Source organism: Hemitrygon akajei, unplaced genomic scaffold, assembly GCF_048418815.1.
Source record: "Hemitrygon akajei unplaced genomic scaffold, sHemAka1.3 Scf000092, whole genome shotgun sequence".
Taxonomy (NCBI): domain Eukaryota; kingdom Metazoa; phylum Chordata; class Chondrichthyes; order Myliobatiformes; family Dasyatidae; genus Hemitrygon; species Hemitrygon akajei.
Window position 1 is genome coordinate 2,186,343 of NW_027331978.1, and position 23,940 is coordinate 2,210,282.

Consider the following 23,940-nt stretch of genomic DNA (forward strand, 5'->3'; position numbering starts at 1 on the left):
AATATTGCCGCGGACAGAATTGTCTTGAGTGTTGTTATGAGCTAGATGTTATCGAGTTTGCAGGAGAGATATTTTTGAACAATGGCCCCATCGAGTGCCCACACGGACAGAGGAAGATAGATGCATTTAACATTATTTGTTGTTATTCTGATCTCAATAATATCGGGAATAGCTCAAACTGTTGACAGAAAAACTCGCTGTTTTCTTTATAACTATCACATTGTATCGTGTTTATATTTGGAGGGATCTGATGTGACGGGGTCTTTTCCCGACACATAAATAGTTCTACTAGTGGTGACATTTCCTCACATGAATTAAGCTGATCATGCAGTTGCATCACTTTGTTGTTCACAGTGAGAGTGTCGCTCCTTATCCTGTCAATCGCAAGCAGAACGATCATATCTGAATATAAACACGTCCATCAGCTAAACCGTACTACTAAACATGATTCGCAGATATCAGTGTCAGTAAGGACAGTGTTTATCCAGATCCAACTCAGATTATATTCAAATAAATGTGTTGAACTGGCAATTGTCGCTGAACGGATAACAGGTACAGTGCCTGAAAAAATATTCACATCCCCCGCCCACCCACTCCTCCACCACTTCGAAGACCCTTGTAGCCATAGGCACTCGCATGGATCCCGGCTATTCCTGCCTTTTTATTGGCTACGTGGAACGGTCCGTGTTCTAAGCCGACAGCGGTGTCACTGCCCGAAATCTCCCGCGGGACACTGACGACAGCATTGCTGCTGCTTCCTGGACGCTGCTCGTTGATTTCATCAACCAGCTCCAATTCCCAACACGCCTTTAGTTTTACCTGATCCATTTCCAATCTCTCTTTCTCTGTCTTCTGAGCCAGCTTATCTACTGTCGTACATCATAAGTCCATCGACTCACACAATTACCTGAACTATACTTCTTCCCATAGAAACATTGAACCATAGAACACTACAGCACAGTACAGGCCCTTCAGCCCTCTATGTTGTGCCGACCCATGTAATCCTTTAAAAAAGTACTAAACCCACACCACCCCATAACCCTTCATTTTTTTTCATCCATGTGCCTGTACAAGAGGCTCTTAAATACACTTAATGTTTTAGCCTCTACCACCATCCCTGGCAAGTCATTCCAGGCACTCACAACCCTTCGTGTAAAAAACTTACCCCTGATTTCTCCCCTAAACTTCCCTCCCTTAATTTTGTACATATGCCCTCTGGTGTTTGCTATTGGTGCCCTGGGAAACAGGTACTGACTATTCACCCTATTTATGCCTCTCATAATCTTGTAGCTCTCTATCAAGTCCCCTCTCATTCTTCTACACTCCAACGAGAAAAGTCCCAGCTCTGATAAACTTGCTTCATATGACTTGTTCTCCAAACCAGGCAACGTCCTGGTAAATCTCCTCCGCACCCTCCCCATAGCTTCCACATCCTTCTTATAATGAGGTGACCAGAATTGAACACAATACTCTAAGTGCGGACTCGCCAGAGATTTGTAAAGTTGCAACATGGCCTCTCTACTCTTGAACTCAATCCCCCTGTTAATGAAGCCTAGCATCCTATAGGCCTTCTTAACTACCCTATCAACCTGTGCAGTGACCTTGAGGGATGTATGGATTTGAACCCCAAGGTCCCTTTGTTCATCCACACTCATAAGTAACTGACCATTAACTCTGTATTCAGTCCTCTGGTTTGCGCTTCCAAACCGCATCACCTCACACTTGTCCGGATTAAACTCCATCTGCCATTTTCCTGCCCAACTCTGCAGCTTGTCTATATCCTCTTGTAAGCTTCTACAACCTACAGCTCCATCCACAACTCCTCCAATCTGCGTGTCATCCGAAAACTTACTCACCCATCCTTCCGCATCTGCATCCAGGTCATTTATAAAAATCACAAAAGGCGGGGTCCCAGGGCGGATTCCTGCGGCACTCCCGTAGTCACCGACCTCCAGGCAGAATACTTTCCTTCTGTAACACTTACCCAACAGGCCGGTATATGTCTAGGGGAAAAGGAGATCTAGCCACTCACCAACTACACCTCCCGTACACGCAGGTGCTGTGAGAATCAAGTTTATGCCTCCCGTAAACATACAGTATCAAACTCACACCAGATACCTTTATGGAATACACTTTAAAGATTTTACTAAAACTAAAAGATTACTATGCAATACAGTATATGTGATGGAAAAGAAAATAAAGTAAAAGGCGCCAACTTATCAAAGTTCAGTCAGTTTAGTGCACATCGTTGGAGCTCAACCATCGAACCATTCGACCCCTCGTCACTTTCCTCCGACCTCCACGTCCTCGCACCTGGGACCACACCCGGTGGTCGACCGAGCAGTGCAGCGCACGTCCACCTTCCTCGGCGTTTTCTTCTCGACTCCCCTGAAAACCCGCGAAAACCCCCAAGCTCCCAGCCCCACAAGCCAAAATAACATTCCCCATTGGTTAAAAAATGAATACAATCCCCATATCAGCAAGTCCAAATCCAAACAACTGCGAGAGAAAACACTTATCAGACATAAAAGCATTCCTACTCTAGAAAACCAAATAAGCCATTTTAATTAACATACCCTGTACATTGTACACTTCTACAACTACCCTCTTCTTTCTGCCTTTAAGCCAATTTTTTATCCAAACAGCTAAGGTTCCACATCCCAATGCCTCATGACTTTCTGGATGAGTCTCTCAATAGGGACCTTGTCAAATGCTTTGCTAAAGTCCATGTAGACCACAACCACTGCCCTACCCTCATCAATTTCTTTTGTTACCACTTCAAAAAAAAATCAATCAGGGTCCTGAGGCACGATCTTCCCTTCACAAAGTAATGTTGACTATCCAGGAGTAGAATGTACTTCGCCAAATGCTCGTAGATCCTATCCTTAAGGATCCTTTCCAGTAGTTTGCATACCACCGACGTAAGACTCATCGGTCTATAGTTCACAAGTTTCTCCCTATTGCCTTCTTTAAACAAGGGAACTACATTTGCCATTCTCCAGTCCTCCGGCACTTCCCCTGCAGCCAAAGAGGATTCAAAGGTCATAGCTAATGCTCCTGCGATCTCTTCTCTCAATTCCCAGAACAACCTGGGGTGTATCATATCCGGCCCTGGGGATTTATCAGTCTTAAGCACTTCATCTTCCTTAATCTCCACATTGTCAAGTGCACAGGCGCTCTCAACTTCGACCTCATCCTGATCAAGATCCTTTTCACTTGTGAATACTGAAGCAAAGTATTAATTTAGGACCTCCCCTAACTCCTCTGCCTTCAGGCACATGTTGCCCTCTTTATACTTTAGCGGTCCCACCTTCGTTCTCGTCATCCTCCTATTCTTCACATACGCATAGAGCGCCTTGGGGTTCTCCTTAATCCTACAGGCCAAGGCCTTCTCATGCCGCCCTTGAGCTCACCTAAGTCCTTTCTTTAGTTCCTTCCTGGCTACACGATATTTCTCATAAGCTCCTCCTACTTCCTGCTTCTTTTATCTAATATATGCTTCCTTTTTCCTCTTGAAGTGTTGCCTCACATGCTTTGTCAGCCACGGCTCCCTCTTTCTATCATTTTTTCCTTGCCTCAGTGGGACAAACCTATCCTGAACCCAGCTCAAGTGATCCATAAGCTTTTCCCACATTACTTCTGTGCTTTCCCCTTTGAACATTTGTTTCCAATTTACTGTTGCTAGTTCCTGCCTCATCCCTTCAAAGTTAGCCTTTCCCCAGTTAAGCACTTTACCATTTAGTCTGATTTTATTTCTTTTGCATAGCTAGGCTGAAGCTAAGGGAGTTGTGGTCACTCTCACCAAAATGCTCCTCCACCAAGAAGTCTGTCAACTGACCAGGTTCATTCCCCAGAACTAGATCCAGTATAGACTCTCCTCTCGTCGGTCGGTCCACATACTGTGTCACGAATCCTTCTTTAACACACCTGACAAATTCAGCCCCATCTGTCCCCCTTGCACTCAGGAGGTACCAGTCAATATGAGGGAAGTTGAAGTCAACCATAACTACTACCCTGTATTTCCAGCATCATTCTAAAATAAGCCTGCTTATCTGCTCCTCGGTGTCCCGAGGGCTATTTGGGGACCTACAGACTACTCCCAGCACAGTGATTGATCCCTTCCTATTTCTGACATCCACCCACGCCGACTCAGTGGACACTCCTTCTGCAGCGTTCTCTCTTTCTATAGCCGTGATATTATCCCTGACCTGCAATGCCACTCACCCAGCCCCACTTTTCTACCCCCATCCTATTCCTTTTAAAAAAAACCTGAACCCCGGGACCTGCATCATCCAATCCTGCCCTTCCTTCAACCAAATTTCGGTAACAACCAAAACATCGTAGATCCACATCCTAATCCATGCTCTAAGTTCATCCTCCTTGTTCCTAATACTCCTAGCATTGAAATAGACACATTTCAACCCCTTTAACTGGCTACAATTATGTTCTGTCCCCTTCCTCATCAACTCAGAACTCGTCGCATCATGCTCTTGTCCTTCTACCATAATCCCTGCACTCACATTCTGATTCCCACCGCTCCCCCTGCCAAACTAGTTTCAAGCCTCCCCAACAGCTCTATCAAACTTGCCCGTCAGGATATTGGTCTCCCTGGGATTCAAGTGCAACCCGCCCGTTTTGTACAGGTCACACCCGCCCCAAAAGAGGTCCCAATGATCCAGAAATCTGAATCCCTGCCTCCTGCTCCAATCCCTCAGCCACGCATTTATCCTCCACCTCATTCTACTCATATTCTCACTTTCGCGTGGAACAGGCGGTAATCCCGAGATTTTCAACTTCCTTCCGAACTCCCTGTAGTTTGTTTTCAGGACCCTTTCCCTTTTCCTACCTGTGTTATTGGTACCAATATGTACCACGACCTCTGGGTGTTCTCCCTCCCACTGCAGGATATCTTGGACGCGATCAGAAACATCCCGGATCCTGGCACCTGGGAGGCAAACTACCTTCCGAGTTTCTTTCCTGTGTCCACAGAATCGCCTGTCTGAACTCCTGACTATAGAGTCCCCTATTACTACTGCCTTCCTGCCTTCCTCTTTCTTTCCCTATCCTTCTGAGCCACAGGGCCGGTCGGCATAACTGTCTGTGTGCTTTTATCTATCTATCTATCTATCTATCTATCTATCTATCTATCTATCTATCTCTCTCTCTCTCTCTCTCTCTCTCTCTCTCTCTCTCTCTCTCTCTCTCTCTCTCTCTCTCTCTCTCTCTCTCTCTCTCTCTCTCTCTCTCTCTCTCTCTCTCTATCTATCTACTCGTCTGTCTTGCTGCCTGACGTCTGCTGTCTGTTTTTGTCTGGTTGTGCTGTATCAGATATTGCGAATTTGATGGAGCGGAATTGACAAGGCGATTATCAATGAGAAGCACTGTGGAGTTTGAGAAATTATTACTTTCTCAGTATTACTGGACAGATTTACAAAGGCTGACTGAATGTCACGATCCAATAGTTAGCGGTTCGGTAACTAGCTGTCTCTCACTTGGTGCCCCAGATTTAGCGGCATTGATGATATATTATTGGAGGGATCTCAAGTGCGAAAGGTAAGTGAACGTTCACATGATCTGGCTGAGAAAATGTAGCACTGCGAGCGGACAATCAACTGAAATGAAAGTTCAAATTTTCAGCCGTAATGTGGCGTCTGGACACCCAGAGTAACAACGTACAAGGAAAGATTCAGGAGAAGATGAAGATTAACATCAAGTAATCTGTTCCCAACCAGGGAAGAGTTCCAATGTTATTATTCCAACATATCAAAGGATGCCTGCCATTGACCCCTCTGGCACCAGGCTCAGAAATTGTGCCTTAATCATCTCGTTTAGTTCCCAATCATTCCCAGGTTCCACTACCTACAAGCATCTGCTTTCCATCAGCAAAAGCAGTGTAAAAATCCTGTGACCACAACTAGGAGCTGCCAGTTTGTTAGTCGACTCGTGTATGAGTAACCTCGTTCCATGGTTCTTAGGACTATGAGTTCTAAGTCTAGCATCGTTTCTGAATTCTATACTAAAACCAAGACTGCGGGTAAAGACTCCTTTGGCACCCATTCCACGGTCGCTACGACGGTAAAGTCTCCCGACTCAGCCTCCGCGCCCGTGTTCAGCACCTGGGTTCGTTCCACCGCCACGTCCTTGCGGCACTGCCATCCAAGTCTCGACACTACACTTCGCCGGGGAATGGTTAGATGCCGCTGTTCCTTTAAGAATCAGACTGCAATTGTTGTCTGCCACCTTCGCTCATGGAAAGTTCACCGACTGAGTACTGAGTGCTCACTTGTTCTCCACCATCCATAGCTCTCTGCTTACATCCGCATGATCATATAGTTCTCCATCTCCCCATCCGGTAGAGTAGCAACATCTCCCCCACCCGCCCCTCCTCATACCAGACAGTGATTCAGCCTGTCAGAATGCTCTCCAGAAGTTGTTTCAGTCTATTCGTTAATCTCCTAATGAAGTACTGGATAGCCGCTGTTTTGCCTTCCTCATAACTGCATCGATATGTCGGGACCAGGTTAAGTCCTCAGAGATCTTAACACCCAGGAACCTGAAACTGCTCCCTCTCTCCACTTCTGATCCCTCTATGATGATTGGTATCTCTCTCCTTCCTGAAGTCCACAATGAGCTTTTTCGTCTTACTGACGTTCAGTGCAAGGTTGTTGCTGCGACACCACTCAACCAGTTGACATACCTCGCCCCTGTTCGCCCTCTCGTCTCCATCTGAGATTCGACCAAGAATGTTTGCATTTTCAGCAAACTTTATAGGTGGTATTTGATGTGCACATTTGCTGACTCGATATACACATGGATGTAAGGAAGATTGAGGGATATGGACATGGTAGGGAGGAGGGATTAGGGTTTGAGTCCCTTTGATTTGATTTTTAGCTGGTATGACAATACATTGTGGGCCGAATGGCCTTCTCACGGGCTGTATATTTTTAGGTTCTATGCTCTATGACATATATGTCAAACTCAAGGCCCGCGGTGGAATTATCTTTGGCCCGCGAGATAATATCTAATTACTATCAAAGCTGGCCCCAGTACTCGAAGCGCCTATGGCGTATGATATGGCTAATGCTGAGTTTATTCAGGTACCAGGTTTTCAGGGTTTTTAGTGTTTATTCGGCAGTCTTGCTCGGCAGTCTTCTTCATAAGAAACGGAATTTGTAAAGTGAAACACTTTGTAGTTATAGCAGAGACTGAGACACATGAGAGCAGGCTGAAAAAACGGAGGCAACGAAAGCTGCGTTCGCACGCGTCCGACTGATCCGGCCCGCATGAAGCTGCATTTTGCTCAATCCGGCCCGTGACCTGAAATGAGTTTGACACCCCTGCTTATGATATCTGTAAATTTCTACATTTTCTTTCCATATGTAAAACATGTGTTCGCAGCAGTGGGCTCTAGTGGCGCAATTGGTTAGCGCGCGGTACTTATATGACAGTACGCGGCGGAGAAATGCCGAGGCTGTGAGTTCGAGCCTCACCGAGAGCACTCGTGATTTTTAATGCTTGCAACGCCCGGGTGACTAGGCGTCTCTCAAGCTGAGCAGTCCACTGGAATGTTACATTTGATTTTGTGCCTCTGAGACACCCCGCTTATTTTTTGTAATTAACTTCGAATCGATGCACCTTTGATTTTGATCTGAGCAGGAGAGCGTTGCTGGAGAGCCTCCCTTATCCACTAAAAGGAACGAGCCCGCAGGGCTACAAACAATCTCCCTGCTTGATTCTTTAGTTCAACACGCGTAGCCTCACTTCCCGTTGTTGAAAGTGGCTGAGCAGATGGTTTCTTTGCTGAATCAAGGCATCACGTGTCCCCCACATTCCTGTCTTCTTAGTGCAATTAACCAAATTGTAAAGCAACGAACTCTACCTTTCCTGAAGCCCTGCTTCAGAAATCCTCTAATTACACCTCACCTTATTTCGTTGAGCTGTCGATTAAACTCAATATTTACTAGCTTCGGCGAATAGTTTTAGCCACACGCGAAGAAAAGAGATGTGAATAGTAGCCTCAGTGGCCGGAAATGGTATCGAGATACTGACATCTCTCTCAACATAAATCTGCATTCCTTCTGGACGAATTATGAAATAATTCTCACATATCCGGAGTTCACCAAACCTCTGTTAAGGAAACAACAGCTCCCTCGATTCTACTGACGTCCTTCCGGCTGGAGAGTGATCACTCCACTGCGACCTCAGAGCTGATCGACGCCGCTCCGTTCCTGAAGGCTGTTGTTACCAATATAATTTTCCTTCACAATATGTCGTTTAATTGTCCGTTAATGTTTTGGTCTAGTTGCGATCCGACGGAACAGATTGGACCGTGATCATTAATGAAATATCAGTGTGACAGTGCGTCTGGTGTCAGTGCGGGCTCGGTGGGATGATTGGCCGTGATTCGATACTATACAGCTGGCATCATCTCACAAGTAAACCTGGCTTGTAACGCGCCCTGTTGTATATAAATGTATCGGCACGTGGTTCACTCACTTGCTTCAATTAACCTGTAATCTGAAGTGAAGAGAAAGGACGAGAGAGAGAGACAGGGTGAGAAAGCTTAAAGGCATTGTTAAATTTAGCATGTGAGCTCGAGCGCCACCCTGTGGAGACTACTGGAAACTAGAGTACAGAAGGTGTTTTAATTCCTTGCCTATTAATACAACACAGTTTAGTTAACTGTCACATGTCGCGCCTTAACTAACACCCGACAGGAAATTGTTAATGCATATCTCTGTATATGGCGCATAACCATAGAACCATCGAGCATTGCAGCACAGAAACAGGCTTTTGGCCTTTCTTGGCTGTGCCGGACCATTTTTCTGCCTTGTCCCAGTGACCTGCATCTGGCCCATATCCATCCATACACCTCGCATCCATATACCTGTCCAAGGTTTAATTAAATGTTAAAAGTGAGCCCGAGGAGATTGAGAGGGGATCTGATTGCAACATATAAGATTATTAAGGGATTGGACAAGATAGAGGCAGGAAATATATTCCAGATGCTGGGAGAGTCCAGTACCAGAGGGCATGGTTTGAGAATAAGGTGTAGGTCATTTAGGACAGAGTTAAGGAAAAACTTCTTCTCTCAGAGAGTTGTGGGGGTCTGGAATGCGCTGCCTCAGAAGGCAGTGGAGACCAATTCTCTGGATGCTTTCAAGAAGGAGCTAGATAGGTATCTTATGGACATGGGAATCAAGGGATATGGGGACAAGCAGGAACCGGGTATTGATAATAGATGATCAGCCATGATCTCAAAATGGCGGTGCAGGCTCGAAGGGCCGAATGGTCTACTTCTGCACCTTTTGTCTATTGTTTATTGTATATTGTATGTACCACTTCATCTGGAAGCTCATTCCACACTCCCACCACTCTTTGTGTGAAGAACCCCCCCTCCCATGTTCCCTTTAAACTGTTCCCCATACACCCTTAACCGATGTCCTCTTATTTTTTTTTTCTCCCCGGCGTCAGTGGAAAAAGCCTGCTTGCATTCACTCTAACTATATCCATCATAATTTTATATACATCTATCAAGTCTCCCCTCATTCTTCTACGCTCAATAAAATAAAGTCCTATCCTATTTAATACTTGTTACTGCAAACGGAAAGGAACAGTGGGGAAGGTTTTGTACTTATTGCTGTATTTCAGAGCGGGGGGGGGGGGTGCCTCGGGTCATTGTTCAAGAGCGCAAAGCATTGAGCGCTCTACACGGTTTCTGTGGTGCACTGGTTATCACATTCGCTTTACACGCGAAAGGTCCCCAGTTCAATCCCGGGCAGAAACATTGTTTGGGCTCCAGTGCTTCAAATGAACTTGAGGCTCGACTTTTCAGTTTGTGTTCAAGTTTACTGTCGTGGGCATTCAGGTGTAAATATTGTTACGTACCCGTGACACGTGACAGTCGTACCCTTGTCACGTGACTGGGGTTGAAGTTATACTGGACTTGAGGTAATGGTTTTGTGATGGTGGAGTGATGTCATATTCCCGCCAGTAGAGGTCATGTGACAGGTTTTTTTTACAGGGTATAAAGGGAGGACCCCTCCCTGTGAGGAGGGGCAGTTCGTGGCTGAATTTGCCAAGATGACTTCATGTCACTGCCTGATTTAATGTGATGACGCAGTTTAGTTAAAAATGAAGTTTTATATAATGCCTAAAGTTTAAAAGGTCACTGCCAGCGGTTTCTTTGCTGATGGAGAGTGAAGAAAAGTTTGGAAGATGGAGATCGAGGAGAATCGATTTTCGACGGTGGATTGATTTCGACCTTGTTTGATCCTCATTCGGAAGGATTTCGTTGACTATTCTCGTGTTAGTCTCCGCTGGAAATAGCGGGAGATTGAGAATAGTGTGGAAGGAAGGTCAGTACTTTTAAGCCGTTATATTTAATAAAATTCGACGTGGGAAAGTTCGACGCCGGGGAATCGAAGGACATCGACGTGGAAGAGAATTTACATCGCTTTAAAAAGTCTCTCCTTTTGAAAGTACCGTGAGCTTTTGAACTTTCGGCATATCGCTCTAAAGAACTGTTTTTTTTTTCGGCATACCGCTTTAAGAACTGTTTGAATTGCCACGCTAATTAAGAAGTGTGAATCTGCCGCACAGCAGCTGTTTTCCGGTCATGTTTGAGTTTGTTTACTTTTGAGGGGGTTTGTTTTCAGTGTTTAATAAACGTGTTATTTGTTATAAAAAACCATTGCCGAACTCATCTATATTTATTGTTGCCTGAATACGTAACATAATTATGGGGGCTACGTCCGGAATTGAATCGTTTGAGTTTAAAATGTTTTTTGAATTTTGAATCGGTGTTTTGATAACGGGGATTGCTCGATTCTTTTTGTTTGATTGGCTTGTGAGTGGTATTCGGCAACGATGAATATTGATGAGTTTCTGGATTCGCCAGCCGCGGATTTGTTAGCGAAGGCGAAAAAAAACGGAAGTATCTGAGATTGCTAATAGATTGCAACTTAAAGGTATTTTGGCGACTACATCAAAAGCTGTAATACAGAGAAAAATTGCATCACATTTTGTGGCTTCGGGTGATTTTGATGAATCGATTTTAGAATCGTTTCCAATAAGTAATCTGGAGATGCAGTTGCAAATCGAACAAATTATGTTAGAGCGGTGTAAATTGGAAGCTGAGCAAAAGCAAAGAGATTTTGAATATGCAATGGCGAAATTAACGTCTGGGAATCAGTCTTCTGATTCTAGAAAACCGTTTGTTGCTAGCCAAGAAATTAAATTGGTCCCTCCATTTAGTGAAACAGAAGTGGAAAGATATTTTCAACATTTTGAAACTATTGCTCAGATGTCAGACTGGCCGAAAGGTAAATGGTCAGTGTTGTTACAGAGTGTGATTAAAGGCAAGGCATAGCAAGTTTACACAGCTTTAACTGCTGCGCAAGCACTTGATTATGATATTGTGAAAATGAATATTCTCAAATCATACGAATTAGTCCCAGAAGCGTATAGGGAAAGATTCAGGAGTTTGAAAAAGTCTGTGGAAAAGACTTATGTGGAATTTGCCTATGATAAAGCTGTGTGTTTTGAGAGATGGGTTTCTTCTAAAAATGTAAATGAGGACTATGATACATTGAAAGAGATGATTTTGATGGAGGAATTTAAAAGAAGCATTCCTGTTGAAGTAAGGACCTACTTAAATGAGAGGGATACTGATAATTTGCAGGACTGTGCTAGATTAGCTGATGAGTATGTTTTAATCCATAAGAATAAATTTCCTCAGGGTAGAATTTTTAAGAGGAAAAATAATATGGAGACTCAAGGTAAATCAGAAATTAAATCAGAGGTTAATGAGAGAGGTAAGGAGGAAGGAAAACCTGTGAAGGAAAGAATGTTTGGTCTTATTTGTAACTATTGTAAGAAGCCTGGCCATGTAATAGCTAACTGTTTCAAATTGAAAAAGAAAGAGAAGGAAGCAGTTCCAGATGCTTGTGTGCAACATACTGAAGCACATGTAAAGTTACAGGGTTTGGTAAACACAAATGAGGATTTGTTAGAGTCTGACCAAGTTAGAAAGGGATATGATCATTTTATAACTGAAGGGTTTGTATCTTTGAAAGAAGGATCTACTCTGGTGCCAATAAAAATTCTTAGGGATACTGGAGCTTCTCAATCACTGATGTTAGATAGTGTGTTGAAGTTTAATGAAGAGAGTGATACTGGTGAGGTAAATTATATAAGAGGTGTTGGAAGTGATTTTATGCCTGTACATTTACATAAAGTAAATTTAAAGTCAGGGTTAGTTACAGGATTTGTTAAAGTAGGATTACAGCATAGCTTACCTGTGAAGGGTATTTCTTTATTGTTAGGTAATGATTTGGCAGGTGGACAAGTTTTTCCTGAAGTGCATTTGACAATGGAGTCAGAGGAACCAGAGGTGAATTCTAACACAGATTCTTCCTGTGTTGTGACTAGAGCTATGGCTGAAAAAAATTGATGTGCAGAATGAGGTTGTTACTCATGACTGTTCAACTCAGGATTTGAGTTTTGAGGATGTGTCAGAGACTTTCTTACCTTCGTTGTTTGAACAAGGTTCTGGGAGTAAGTCTGACTATGAAGATTTATCTCTGTCTCGGAAGGAGATGATAGCAGAGCAGAATAGAGATCCTGAGATTATAAAATTAAGGGAACAAGCTTTACTAGGTAGTGAAATTGAGAAGGTGTCAGTAGGATATTATTTGGAAAAAGGAGTGTTGATGAGGAAGTGGAGGTCGCCTACAATTCCTGCAAGTGAGGAATGGAATGTTGTTTACCAGGTGGTTGTTCCTAAAGTTTATCGGAATGAGATTTTGACTTTAGCTCATAGTGTGCCTTTAGGTGGACATCAAGGGGTAAGGAAAACTGTGGACAAGATTTTAAAACATTTTTACTGGCCTGGTCTAAGAAAAGATGTGGCGATGTTTTGTAAGACGTGCCATACTTGTTAAATTGTGGGTAAACCAAATCAGGTTACACCAGTAGCTCCATTACAACCTGTTCCAGCATTCGGTGAACCGTTTTCTAAAGTTATTGTAGATTGTGTTGGTCCATTACCAAAGACAAAAACTGGTTATCAGTATTTGTTGACTATCATGTGTACTTCGTCTAGGTTTCCAGAGGCAGTACCACTTAGGAATATAAAAGCTAAAACTGTGACGAAGGCTCTTATAAAATTCTCTACTTATTTTGGATTGCCTAAGGAAATACAAACTGATCAAGGCAGTAATTTTATGTCTGGATTGTTTCAACAGATAGTTTATAAATTGGGAGCTAAGCAAATCACTTCGTCTGCATACCATCCAGAATCGCAAGGTGCCTTGGAGAGGTTTCATTCTACCCTCAAGAATATGATTAGGACATATTGTGTGGAAAATGAAAGTGACTGGGATGAGAGTATAAACTTACTTTTATTTGCAGTAAGGGAATCGGTACAGGATTCTTTAGGTTTTAGTCCATTTGAACTTGTGTTTGGGCATAGAGTTAGAGGACCTTTAGCTTTATTGAAGGAACAGTGGATTAGTAAGTAAGTGCATACTAATTTGTTGGACTATGTTTTGAAATTTAAGGACAGGTTACATAAAGCTTGTAGTTTAGCCAAGGAAAATTTAAAGTTGACTCAGGAGAAAATGAAAACTTGGTATGATAAGGAAGCTAGGATGACGATGTTTAAGCCTGGAGATAAGGTGTTGGTTCTTTTCCCAGTGCAGACAAATCCTTTATAAGCTAGATTTCATGGTCCGTATGAAATTGTGTCTAGAATCAATGATGTGGATTATGTAATAAAAACTCCAGATCGTAGAAGGTCAACACAACTTTGCCATATAAATATGATTAAACCATATTTTGAGAAACAATCTGATACTGTGACTGTTGTGGTTAGTGAGAATGAGTTTGATTTAACTGGGAACATGATAGATGATTCATCTGACTTTCATTCTAAATCTAACATTGTTTCTGTTAGGTTACCTAATTCGACCATTTTGAAAAATATGGATGAGAAATTAGCACATTTACAGCTAGAGCAGAAACAACAGATGAAGGAATTGATTTTTAAGTATAAGGATTTGTTTCCAGATGTTCCGAGAAGGACTACTATAGCTTCACATGATGTAGATGTTGGAGATGCCAAACCTATTAAACAACATCCATATAGGATGAACATGGAAAAATGTGAACTTGCTGAGAAAGAAATTGAATACATGTTAGAGAATGATATTATTAGACATTCTAACTCGAATTGGAGTTCGCCATGTGTTATGGTGCCAAAACCTGATGGTAGTATTAGGTTTTGTACGGACTATAGGAAGGTGAATGCTGTAACGAAAACAGATGCATATCCAATTCCTAGAGTAGATGATTGTGTAGATAAGGTTGGAAAAGCAAAGTTCCTTACAAAGATTGATTTATTGAAAGGGTATTGGTGTGTTCCATTAACGGACAGAGGTAGAGAGATTTCTGCATTTGTAACTCCATCTGGGTTATATGAGTATAATGTTCTTCCATTTGGGATGAAGAATGCCCCAGGTACTTTTCAGAGGATGATTAATTCTGTGATTCAGGGATTGAAAGATACTGATGCTTATATTGATGATTTAGTGACAGGAAATGATACTTGGGAAGCACACATTATTGCCGTGGAGAAATTGTTTGAAAGGCTTTCAAAAGCTAACTTAACTATTAATTTAGCTAAGAGTGAATTTGGACATGCCACTGTGACTTACCTAGGTTATGTTGTAGGTCAAGGTAAGGTAGCTCCTGTTCAGGCAAAAGTTCAGGCAATTTTAGAGATTCCCACTCCGACGGGGAATAAAACTCTCAGAAGATTTTTGGGTAGGATATTATCGAAAATTTTGTAAGAATTTTGCTAATGTTGCCCTTCCATTAACTAACCTTCTGCAGAAGAATGTGAAGTTTGTGTGGACAGCGCTTTGTCAGGAAGCATTTGAAAAATTGAAAACAATGATATGTCAACAACCTGTGCTTAAGGCACCTGACTTTGAAAAACCTTTTTCATTAGCTGTAGATGCTAGTGATGAAGCTGCGGGAGCAGTGTTGATGCAAAGGAATGAGGATGATCAGGTTGATCGTCCAGTAGCTTACTTTTCTAAGAAATTTAATAAGCATCAAAGAAACTATTCAACAATAGAGAAAGAATTGTTATCTCTTGTTTTAGCTTTGGAATATTTTGAGGTATATGTTGGTACAACTCAAAAACCACTTATTGTTTACACTGATCATAATCCGTTAGTTTTTCTGAGTAAGATGAAAAACAAAAACAGAAGATTGTTAAATTGGAGTTTGATGTTACAAGAGTACAATATTGTGATAACTCATATTAAAGGTAAAGATAATGTGGTTGCTGATTGTCTATCTCGATGTTGAATGTACAATGTAATTTTTTTTATGGAGTGTTTTTTTTTATTGTAACACTCCTACTGTATTGTATATTGTGTATGTTATATAATTTATACATTTGTTTTTTTTGTAAGTAATTGTTAAAAATTTTTGTTCTTGTAAGACCAAAAATGTTTTTTTTGGAGGGAGGTGTTACGTACCCGTGACACGTGACAGTGGTACCCTTGTCACGTGACTGGGGTTGAAGTTATACTGGACTTGAGGTAATGGTTTTGTGATGGTGGAGTGATGTCATTTTCCCGCCAGTAGAGGTCATGTGACAGGTTTTTTTTACAGGGTATAAAAGGAAGACCCACCCTGTCAGGTGGGGCAGTTCGTGGCTAGATTTGTCAAGATGACTTCATGTCACTGCGTGATTTAATATGATGACGCAGTTTAGTTAAAAATGAAGTTTTATATAATGCCTAAAGTTTAACAGGTCACTGCCAGCGGTTTCTTTGCTGGTGGAGAGTGAAGAAAAGTTTGGAAGATGGAGATCGAGGAGAATCGATTTTCGACGGTGGATTGATTTCGACCTTGTTTGATCCTCATTCGGAAGGATTTCGTTGACTATTCTCGTGTTAGTCTCCGCTGGAAATAGCGGGAGATTGAGAATAGTGTGGAAGGAAGGTCAGTACTTTTAAGCCGTTATATTTAATAAAATTCGACGTGGGAAAGTTCGACGCCGGGGAATCGAAGGACATCGACGTGGAAGAGAATTTACATCGCTTTAAAAAGTCTCTCCTTTTGAAAGTACCGTGAGCTTTTGAACTTTCGGCATATCGCTCTAAAGAACTGTTTTTTTTCGGCATACCGCTTTAAGAACTGTTTGAATTGCCACGCTAATTAAGAAGTGTGAATCTGCCGCACAGCAGCTGTTTTCCGGTCATGTTTGAGTTTGTTTACTTTTGAGGGGGTTTGTTTTCAGTGTTTAATAAACGTGTTATTTGTTATAAAAAACCATTGCCGAACTCATCTATATTTATTGTTGCCTGAATACGTAACAATATAATGAACATTCGCTTTTCTAGCAAAGCTCATTGTATTTCAAACCTGACAAAGGTAAATTAAAGAAAGAAGAATTAATAGAAATTATATATAATTTCCAGGAGAACATAAACGGATTTAAACCTAAGGAGATTCGTGGATAACGTACACTGCGTAACGGGAGAATCAGCCTTCAAACCTAGTGGTAATTTGTCCCGCTCAGCAGTCACGAGTTTGCGTGTAAAATTCCATGGCAACATTTGAGGTTTTGTGATCTTGTGCCGCTTTTCCACCGCCTCATGTACAGTGACATGCAAATGTTCGGGCAGCCCTGGTCAAAGTTTCTGTTTCTGTGAATAGTTCAGTGAGTAGAAATTGAACTGATCTCCAAAAGTCATAAAGTTAAAGATGAAACATTCTTTTTCAGCATTTTAAACAAGATTAGTGTATTATTTTCGTTTTGTACAATTTTAGAGTGAAAGAGAATAAAAGGAGCACCAAGCAAAAGCTTGGGCACCCCAAGAGATTTGAGGTCTCAGATAAGCTTTACCAGTGTCTCAGACCTTTATGAGCTTGTGAGGGCTCTGGCGTGTTTACTGTAGTCGTTAGGGAAGGCCAGGGGATGCAAATTTCAAAGCTTCATAAATACCCTGACTCCTCAAACCTTCTCCCAACAATCAGCAACCATGGGCTCCTCCTGGCAGCTGCTTAGAAAATAAATAAATGATGCCCCAAAACAAGAGAAGGCTATAAGAAGATAGCAAAGCGTTTTCAGGTAGCCGTTTCCTCAGTTCGTAATGTAATTAATAAATGTCAGTTAACAGGAGCGGTGGAGGTCAAGTTGAGGTCTGGAAGACCAAGAAAACTTTCCGAGAGAACTGCTCGTAGGTTGCTAGAAAGGCAAAACAAAACCCCCGTTTGACTACAAGAGACCTTCAGGAAGATGGAGCAGCTTCTACTTTCTGAGGAGGCTGAAGAGAGCTGGATTTTACACATCTATGCTCACTTCACTCTGCCGCTGCACAGTAGAGAGCATCCTAACGTGCTACGTCACTGCATGGTAGAGAAACTGCACTGCAGCAGACAGGAAGCCCCTGTAATGGGTAGACAAAACTGCCCAACACCTGGGATATCCTGGGATATCAGGGGAGTCCAGTTGGAAAATAACACCTCGCCTTTAGACGTTAAGGAACAGATGGGTAGTATATTGACAGTCACACACAAAATGCTGGTGGAACACAACAGGCCAGGGAGCATCTATAGGGAGAGGCACTGACGATGTTTCGGGCCGAGACCCTTCGTCAGGACTAACTAAAAGGAGAAATTCTAAGAGATTTGAAAGTAGTGGGGGGAGGGGGAATGCGAAATGATAGGAGAAGACCGGAGGGGTGGGATGAAGCTAAGTGCTGGAAAGGTGATTGGCGAAAGTGATACAGAGCTGAAGAAGGGAAGGGATCATGGGACGAGAGGCCTCGGGATTAAGAAAGGGGGGGGGGGAGCACCAGAGGCAGATGGAGAGCAGGCAGAGTGATGGGCAAAGAGAGAGAAAAAAAAACAAACAGCTAAACACGTCAGGGATAGGGTAAGAAGTGGAGGAGCGGCATTAACGGAAGTTAGAGAAGTCAATGTTCGTGCATCAGGTTGGAGGCTACCCAGCTGGTATATAAAGTGTTGTTCCTCCAACCTGAGTGTGGATTCATCTTGACATTAGAGCAGGCCATGGATAGACATATCAGAATGGGAATGGGACGTGGAATTAAAATGTGTGGCCACTGGGAGATCCTGCTTTCGCTGAACACCTACGCTCGGTCCGCCAGAGAAAGTGGACCCGTACCGCGGTGAAGGTCGAAGGAAATGGAGGGGAACGGAGAATGGATTCACGCTACGAGGTGCAAGCGGCACCAGGAGTTGAAAGACATGAAAGCATGAAGCTGACAAGCCAGATGCTTTTATGGGGAGTGATACTGCGGGGAGTCAGTGTGGCCTTGTCCAGAAAAACCTCTTTGTCTTTATGTCACACTTATGCCAGTCGTTAAGGTGAAGAGTTGTACTCTTGTTGGGTGTGTGTAAAAATACAAGAAAGCATGAAGCTGACAAGCCAGATGCTTTTATGGGTGTGTGTTCAGATACATCCGCATGTCGCCCAGGGAATGTCCCTGGAAGGGGTCCCCATGAGCGGAAGCGAAATGCTTTCTGTGCAACGTGTGAACCTATTTAACACATCCTGTTCCAGCTTTAGAACCAGAGATTGGCAGTGATGATAGTGAAGGGGATTGTGGATGTCCCTGTTTCAAATGATGGTACCTCCCTACCCGGACGGAGGGAAAAGGGATGCCCTCCTTCGAGTTAGTAAATGCACAGAAAACTGTAAATGGGATTTGTCATTGTAAAACGGCGGGGGAAATGGGACATTTTTGGGTAATAGCTCTTGTAGTGAACGGAAGGTGGGTCCTCCTCGGTATACTCCTAATGGGACTTACTGGATATGTGGGGAAAGAGCTTATCCTTGGCTTCCAGGGCCGTCAGGCGAAAGTGGGAATGTGTCCGCAGGAAATTGGACGAGCTGCTGTTATCTGACCTATATATTGCCTTCCATGCATCCTATAAAAGATATATCGCAACATCCTTATTGAAGGCGAAGTAAGCGAGGGATAACTGAAAGTGAAAGGCTTTGGATGATAGCATTTCCCTCATATGGTGTGGCCCGAAATTCGCGAGAAATTATTAATATGGCAACCGCTCTAGAGAAATTGGCCAATGACACTGCCGATGCCCCTAACTGACCAGCAGACGCAACTGAAAGTCCTAACAACAGAGGTAGTTACCCTTAGAATGGTAGCCTTGCAAAATAGAATGGCCCTGGACCTGCTCTGAGCCGAAAAAGGAGGGGCATGCGCCCTGGTAGGGCAGGAATGTTGGGAATGTTGTATTTATATTCCCGATGCCTCATGAAACATAACTGACCTCAGTCAACACATAAGGAGAAAGATTAAGGAGATTAGGAAGATAGGGAAACAGTTTAAGAATTTTGGTTCAGGAACGAAATGGTGAGAAATAATAGAGGGATGGTTTTCTGGCTGGGGAAGCTGGATTACCCATGGGATAATTATAGTGGTAATAATATATGTTTTAGGGTGCTGTACATGTGGAGCATTACGATTGTATTGTGACCAGTCAATGAAAAGAGCCTATGATACCCCAGAGGATGAGAGAAATGCGCAGTAAGCGAAACTGGTGGGCAGAGGAGGTACGTCCTGGCAAAGAAATACCCTTTCCGGAGGGATATGAACCCCCTATGAGACAGAGGAGGAAATACCTCATGAGGAGTGTTGATCTGAAAGGATCAACAACGAGGGAATTTATGGAAGAATTTAAGACACTTTGGATATGTAGAGGTTAACCTAATCGCTTGTGAATGCTCTTAAAATTAATCTAAAGTTCTTGCAGGTCTTGGAATTCAGCTAAAGTCCTTCAAAGGAAGATGCTGTGGCCCCGCATTTACGTAAAGCTCTTGTTTGTTGCAATCAAGTTCTGAGATCAAAGTCACGTTGTTCGTTGAAATCTAGTCCTAAGTTCAAAGTCAAGCAATGCTCTTGTTAAGTGCTTTTAGTCACGTAATCTGTGTCTATATAATAAAGCGGGTCTGCAAGACAAACGGAACCCCCAAGCACCGCTCTTAGGTAAAGAGGCTCTCCGTGATATCACGTATAAATAAAGTCCCATAGTCTGAAACAATTGTCTGAGTTGGCCTGATTTGTTCTGTCTGCTGCTCCTGAGATTTATCCTCAACAAACTACATGTCGTATATGCATTTTATGTCAACGTGTATATCTACAGCATATTCTACCTGTTAATATTATTGTATTGCTTTAGTATTATTTTATGTGCCGTATGTGATATATGTTCTGTGTTTTGCACCTTGGTCCCTGTTTCGTTTCGCTGCATACATGTGTACAGATCAATAAAAATATATCTGAACTTCAGCTTTAAATTGGACTTGAGTGTTGGACAATTTCGATATTTCACACTGACGCGATCATTAGACCATAAGACCATCAGCATAATTAGGCCCTTCAGCCCATCGTGTCTGCTTCTCCATTTCATCATGGCTGAACGCGGATCCCAGACAACTCTATAAATCTGCCTTCTCACCAAATCCTTCGAAGCCCTGGTCTATCAGGAAACGATCAACTTCTGTCTTAAATACACCCACGGACTTGGCCTCCACCTCAGTCTGTGGCAGAGCATTCCACAGACGCTGTAAAGAAAATCCCCTTTGCCTCTGTTCCAAAAGGTGGTCCATCAATTTTGTGGATGTGCCTCGTCTGGGTACCCCCACTGTAGGAAACATCCCCTCCACATCCACCCTATCTAGTCCTTTCAGACTTTGTTAATTTTCAGTGAGATTCCCAGTGTATACTTCTAAATTCCAGTGAATACAGACCCGAAACTGTCGAACGATCTCCATATGCCAGCCCAGTACTTCCCGGAATCATTCTCGTGAATGTCCTCTTGACTCTCTCCAATAACAACGGATCCTTTCTGAGATCTGGGGCACATAGCTGATGACGTCACTCCAAGTGCGACCTGACTACTGACTTATAAAGGCTCAGCATCATCTCCTTGCTTTTATATCCTGTTCCACCTGAAGTAAATGCTGGCATTGCATTTCCCTTCTTTACCTCAAACTCAGCCCGCAGCTTCACCTTCTGCAAGTCTTGCACGGGGACGCCCAAGTTCATCTGCATCCTGATGTTTGAATTTTTCCCCCATTTTGATAACAGACGGCACTATTGTTCCTTTTACCAAAATGATGACCATTCTTTTCTCCACACTGTATTCCATCAGCCACATTTTTGCCCACTCTTGCAATTTGTCTAAGTTCTGCTGTAATCGTATTGCTTCCTTGGCACTACCGACCCCTCCTGCTATCTCTGTATCACCTGTAAACCTTGCCACAAAGCCATCAATTCCATTATCCAAATCATTGACAAAGGTCTGAAATGTAGCGTTCCCAATACTGACCTCTGAGGAACACCACTAGTCACTGGCAGCCAGCCACTGCTGTCTCCTGCCTGTCAGCCAGTCCACAATGCATGCTGGTATCTTCCCTGTAGCGCCGATATTTCCTGAGAATCGAGATCTTCGCAATTGTAACAGAATTTGTATCTATTGGAATGATGAAGAACATTGAGAGTGGCTGATGCTCAAATTGGCGAACGTGCTGATTTACAAAACTGTCTGATGTGTTTGTAGAGAATTGCTAAATGTAAATAACCCCGGCACTGAGATGGACTCGACATTTGACTTACCTCAGCTCCGAAGGCAGACAGAATATCATACATCATCGACCTAATTCCGATACTCGGACATACGCATGTGTACATTGATGAACTGTGGACATTATCTCACGAACAGTGGTCGTTCTGCATAGCTGTTGGCGTACTCTCGTTTCGTATCACATACCTGCCCGCACACATACACGCTGTGGTTCATTCCCACACTGCGCGAATTTATCCAATTTACAAAATGTACTTTTCAGGAGTGGGGATCACTGATAGTGTTCAGTGTGCATCACCACTCAAACTTGTAGTCTGACACCTTCTGAGGCGCCGACGTTGCTCCGCTGAAGCACATTAATCCCCGGTCCCAGCACTGAGCTGGTAAATTCGTGTATAATATTTTATGATTTCATAACAAAAAAAAACAACTTTTTTCGTCTCCCTGCCTCCAGCAGTGCGTGTTGTATGAAGTTCCTTATCACCCATATACTTTGTAGATGAAAGGTGTAAGACAATCTTCCACATGCTGAATATCGTAGCGAATACTCGGATCATACTAATCTCTGCTAACGGAAAGAAAACCTCACTGACATCCTCTTCTATTTCATTGGTAATGTCGATTGCCCAGTGAAGGTGCAACTTTGTAATCTCTCCGACGAAGTCTGAGAAGTTTCATCGGAACAAGCGGCTTCGGGACCCACACCGAAGTAATGTGGAGGCACAGGCGGCTCTAAACGCTTAAATATCAGCATTTTCAGTGCTGATGGAGATGACGTATATCTGCTTATTTGGAGTAACCATATCATATATAACAGTGACTCTCCACCAGCTATAACAGAATACATCATCAGTGACGTCAGAGTCGCGTCACTACCCCATTGCCGGGTTGCGGCATCAATTGTTTGGTTTCAATGACGTCACATTCAGGAAGGCATCACAGCCTATAAGGTTAGACAAAGACTGACGGGTTGACATTAGACTGGATGCATGATGAGAAAGGTTATTGAAGAATTATTCTGTGAAAAGTAAAGACAAGCGCAGCATCAGTAATGTTATAGTCAGTGGGAATCAGCAGAAGGCTGTGTAACAAATGCAGTTACGGAACGGAGCGGGACCTCTTCACTGAGTTACTGTGGGACAAGGAAAGGACCCTCCTTGAGCGATGCTCTCCGCGGGCGAGGGGAGCGCTGACGTCACTCCCTCGGGGGGGGGGGTGTTCTGTTGTGGAATGTGAATTAAGGAGCTTCATGATCCAGCTGCTCAGTCCATCAGCTGGGGAACAGGTGGCACCGGAGCGGAACATCAACCCTTGTTTGTTCCTTGGCTGTAAGTAACGTCATTCATTGCACAACCCGCCTACCCGTGACGGAGAATTCGTTTTCCCTATAAATTAGCAGGGTGTCTTGGTCCGAGTCACACGCTGATGTGAACTGCACAACGGGAGATAATTCAAGCAATCGAACATGAGTCGACCGGCGATCCTACAGGTGAAAGACGTTTGTTACCCTTTTCTAGCGGTGTTTGGTTTACCCGGTAAGTCGTATTAATACATTGTCTAACAGCTATTGGCCTTCGGCAGGACATTGTTATTTTTAATGAAGTATGATCCGAGATGCGCCGCAATGTGTCCATTATACAAGCTGTTCAATAGCAGCTGTATCGTCCCCTGTCCACACGGCCGGTGAGGAGACTTTCCTCTGGACACAGGAGGCCGTCTCCTCATGTGCGGTGCAAAGGGAACGGAGGGATGCCATCGCTGAAATAGCAGTAGTGTTTCACTCAGGAGGTAATGTATTTTCCATCGTGCCTGTCCGAGAATAAAAGTGTACTACAACAGCAGTAGTGTTTCGCTCAATATTTTGAAGTCTGTCGCGAATTTTGATATAATTCCCGTACGAAGATGAGTAGAAATTTAAACAATACTACGAATTCGGCTTCAATTTTGTATTGTACAACTCCAACTCAATAACTCAACCCCAGTGCTGAAAGTCCTGATTTGTGATGACCGATGTGCAAAATGATCTCTGTGCCACCCGGTTTACCCGTTGTTTTACTTTAAATGAATGATGGATCTGTATTTACAGCTCCGTTTCTTTTATGCGGAGCACCTCACAACCTACCATTCACCATGCAATGGTAACCTGGTTTATCCTCCTGCAGGACAGCACATTACCCAGGCTCCCAGTAAATTACACGTGCTGTTTCTCAGCCCGTTTCCAGCTGGTGAAGATCACACTGCGAAATGCCTTTCCGTCCTGCCTGTGCTCACTCTCAGACCACC

At 43.3% G+C, this 23,940-nt stretch overlaps 2 non-coding genes across 2 annotated transcripts; both read left to right on the top strand.

The window, feature by feature from the left end:
* The first annotated feature begins 7,404 nt into the window (after positions 1–7,404).
* On the top strand, positions 7,405–7,498 carry trnai-uau (transfer RNA isoleucine (anticodon UAU)). Its single transcript has 2 exons — positions 7,405–7,442; positions 7,463–7,498. It is a non-coding gene; the product is annotated as a tRNA-Ile (tRNA).
* Positions 7,499–9,714: 2,216 nt separating this feature from the next.
* On the top strand, positions 9,715–9,787 carry trnav-uac (transfer RNA valine (anticodon UAC)). The gene has a single exon. It is a non-coding gene; the product is annotated as a tRNA-Val (tRNA).
* The last annotated feature ends 14,153 nt before the right edge of the window (positions 9,788–23,940 follow it).